The sequence below is a fragment of the Sorex araneus genome, chromosome 1 (assembly GCF_027595985.1).
Source record: "Sorex araneus isolate mSorAra2 chromosome 1, mSorAra2.pri, whole genome shotgun sequence".
NCBI lineage: Eukaryota > Metazoa > Chordata > Mammalia > Eulipotyphla > Soricidae > Sorex > Sorex araneus.
The window spans coordinates 276,518,559-276,523,095 of record NC_073302.1 but is presented as its reverse complement, the minus strand read 5'-3'; positions in this window follow the sequence as shown (position 1 = coordinate 276,523,095).

Sequence of the window (4,537 nt, the reverse complement as noted above, 5' to 3'; positions counted from 1 at the left end):
TCATCAGTGAACATGTGACACTCTTTAAGACAGGCCCTGTGCTATCTTAAGAGTACATAGTCATGAAAACAAAAATCCTATCAATTATTTTTCCTGACCATAATGTTATACAGAATAAATTAAGGAAGAAAGACAATAAAATTTATCCTATTTAGAAATAGAAAGGCATACTGTGAAGCAAATATTTTGTAGAAGAGAATAATCAAAGAAAAAAAAAACAGATTTCTTCAAACAAAAAAAAATCAAGAGGTACACTATCAGAACAACTAGAACTCAACAAAAGCAGAACTAAGGGGATGGTTCATAGTGATAGAGGTTTACTTACACAAGGGAACAAGAATAAAAAACTAAACTTTACAACTTCAGAAACTAGAGAAAGATTCCTGGGACAGGGCACTAGCCTTGAATGGTTTAAATATTTGGCACCTCATATTTTGCCATATGCCCTACCATTAGTGATCCATGACTGCAGAAACAGTAACTCCTGAGTGTGGTCAAGTGTGGTCCAAAAACAAAAATAAAAAAAAGAAAGAACCCCATGTCAATCCCAAATAGAACACATGAAGCAATGAAAATTATTGTGGAAACTAATGTTATAGAAATTAAAGAAAAATAAGAAGATAACTGAAACCAGGAGCTGGTTTTGTTTTTCTTTTGTTTTAAAAGGATAGACAAGATTGAAGAACACATAGAAAGTCTTATAAGGAACAAAAGAGAGAAAGAAAAAAAGTCCAACACACTCAAAAATGAAGTGGGAAAAAAAAAATATATATATATAATGGGCATTTAAGAAATCCAAATCATCACAGATGCTACTACTGTAAACAACTTTATTCCATGCATCTGAAGAAGCCGGGGAAAATGTATACATTTTTAGAGGCATACAAGTTTCCAAAACTGAATTAAAAGGAAGTAGAAAATCTGAAAAGGCCAATAATGAGTAAGGAAGTTAAAATATTAATTAAAAATCTTCTCTGAAATAGCAACACAGGCCCAGATGGATTCACTAGTGAGTTCTACAAAAAATTCAGCAAAGCTCATTACCAATATTCCTTAATCTCTTCCAAAATATCTAAGAAATGGGAATTACTCCTAAGAGCTTCTATAAAGCAAACATTACTTTTATAGCGAAATCAGTGATGGTTCAAAATAAATAAGCTGATATCCCTAGTGATGCAAATGTATCTTAGATGAAGGGATCCTCAACAAAACCCTAGAAAATCTAATAAAACATTATACATAAAGAATCAAACATGTTCATCAAGTAGCATCCATCCCAGGGATGTAAAAAATGGTTCATTAAACATAGATTTATGTAATACACTCTATCAACAAAAGACAATTTAGAAATCTTATAATAATAAATGCAGAGAAATCATTTGCCAAAAAAGTTTTTGAAAATATTCAACATTCATTGATAACAAAACATGGAGAAAGTTGATCATATCACCATATGAAAGCGCTTCTAGTTCCTCCTCTGGGTATCTCCAATTTTATATAGTTACTCAAAGAAAGAATGAAAGAGTTGCCTTTATCTTATTTGATTGTAACTTCTTTTGCATCAGAACATTTTTAGTTTGTCAATCAGTAAGGTTCTGAACATCTCATGGAATGCTTAGGAATCTCTCCTACTTGGACTTCAACTGTTCTGGTGTTTTCTATTAGCTGTTATTTGTGTACGGCATAAGCATACCCTCAGCTTCTATTTTGTGTCCTTTTTATCACAGGAACAGTTGCATTGGGAACCTGTGTTTCTCTTACATAAAAGCAGAGGATATTAAATTATTTGAAAAGCCAGTTTTTGCCTTCTACTCTATGTTACCAAAAAGTTTATCATAAAAGTTTTTATTTTGTATTTATTGTGAATTTATTGATAAGTTTATACGCATTTTAAAAAATTATTGACAAGAAGGTTTGCATAAAAAATTTTTTAAATGTTGAATCAGTTTTCCAGAGCTGAGAGAACATTTACTTCATAGTGATGTATAATATCTTTATTAAATGTTAGAATCAAATCATCATAATTTTCCCAGTCAAATAATTTAAGACTATTTTGATTATCATCTTATTTTATTCTACTAATCATAGTTCCCATTATAATATTCCTGTGCCCAGAAATAAGACTATTTTTCATAATAAGCCCAAGACTAGATTTGAGAAAATTATATAAAAATGATTCTGATCATGCTGCCTACAAAAAGTTTCTTACATCTATATTGTCATATAGGGGGAAATGTAACAATAAGTTTTAAGCTAATTTCTTCAAGTGATAAATTCACTTACACTTTTATCATAATGACTATTTTGACATGCGTTTATAACTGTAAACCATTACACATACTTAAAATAAATTATTCATATCATTAAATTTAGGCTGTAAATATAGTGAGAGTGAATGTACTTAGTGATTGAGAAAATACATTTTTTAATGCTTGTCCATTAGCACTGTACTCTTATATTTAAAAACCAAGTTATAGATTTAAAAATTATTTGAAATAGATTTTAGAACCCTATATTCTCAGTGTGGACAGCAAAATATGACATACTTTTGTGTTGTATTGCCAGTTTCATGTCAATTATATGAAAAGTAGAACTGTTTACAAGTGAAGTGATCCCCTTCGAGTTTAGGCCTTCAAACTGTGTGTACCATGGGAGGTTTCTTGGCAAACAGATTTCTTCCACCTGTTCTTGGAAGAAATAGAAATATGAACCATAGGAGATGTGATTTTCTGAGCTAAACAGAAAGCAGTTACTTTTTAACGTTGAGTGGGAAAACTACCAGTGTGCTAAATTAAGTGTTGAATGCCTTACACGCTTACCTTTACCAAGCTGAGCTTTTTACCTAGATATTAACTTTCTCCCCCAAAATTAATATTCAGATGTTTAAATATTCAAGTCAGAAAAACATAATAGTGCAATGGAGACAGTGATAGAGAAAATTAAATTTAAAGAAAAAACCCATTGGGTTTAATTTTGTTTAGCTTTATTAGATTGATAATAATTAATTAGATTGAAATGTTTTAATTCTACTGAACTTTAAATATTTTAATCAAGCAAATATTAAGCATAATTAAATAGGACCATGTATTATAAAATCACTCACCATTCACACCTATGTAAGTATGAGTAATATAGAAATTTGCTAAAATAAGTTGTTTGCCATCTCAGATATTTAAGTTAAGAATCCTAACATTTTCTCCCACAGAGGCAAAAAAGTATAATCAAAATGACATCTGCACATGTATGTTCATCGCAGCTCTGTTTACAATAGCCAGAATCTTGAAAAAACCCAAATGTACTAGAACGGATGACTGGTTGAGGAAACTTTGGTACATCTATACAATGGAATACTATGCAGCTGTTAGAAAAAAGGAGGTCATGAATTTTGTACTTAAGTGGATCGGCATGAAAAGTTTCATGCTAAGTGAAATGAGTCAGAAAGAGAGAGACAGACATAGAAAGATTGCACTCATCTATGGCATATAGAATAACAGAGTGGGAGACTAACACCCAAGAATTGTAGAAATAAGTACCAGGAGGTTGACTCCATGGCTTGGAGGCTGACCTCACATTCAGGGGAAAGGGCAACTCAGAGAAGGGATCACCAACTATAATGTAATCGAAGGCCATGTGGGGGAAGGGAGTTGTGGGCTGAATGAGGGCTAGAGACTGAGCACAGTGGCCACTCAACACATTTATGGCAAACCTCAACAGCTAATTAGAGAGAGAGAACAGAAGGGAATGTCCTGCCACAGTGGCAGGGTTGGGTGGGGGGAGATGGGATTGGGGAGGGTGGGAGGGATGCTGGGTTTACTGGTGGTGGAGAATGGGCACTGGTGAAGGGATGGGTTCCCGAACTTTGTATGAGGGAAGTATAAGCACAAAAGTGTATAAACATGTAACTGTACCCTCACGGTGCTTCACTAATTAAAAATAAATAAATTAAAAAATAAATAAATAAATAAATAAAAGAAAAACAAAACAAAACAAAAAGAATCCTAACATTTTGTATTAATACCTTTCTTCACTCTTCCTGTTTCCTTCATAAATTTAATAAGGAAACATTGTTAATACATTGAATCAAAAGTGATAATATTCCAATTCATTTGGAATAAGAACATGGAAGTATATCAGTATTGCAAATAATATTTTTTACTGCATAAGAAACTAAACCTTTAATTTTAAGTTTTTGATAAATTTTTTGACCTGGAGTAAAGCGAACCTTAAAACAGTTAATAAATAAAATTAATCTAATGAGAGAAAAGTGGTAATATAATACAAATCATGTTTTTTCAGAGGCAATTCCTCTTCCTTCCTTGCAATTTGACCTTTAGAATGCTCCTTGAAGTCATAAGAATTTTGAATTCCCCTTATCTATTACCCTAAGTTTAAAAGTAATTCTATCACATAAAAACAAACTTATCAACATGCACTCACAGATGACTTTATTGACTTGCATTTAACTTGTTGGCTAATATAGTTAAATCTTAAAGCCCAAGAACTTAGTTGGAGTGCATCATTGACTTGATTTTTGGGG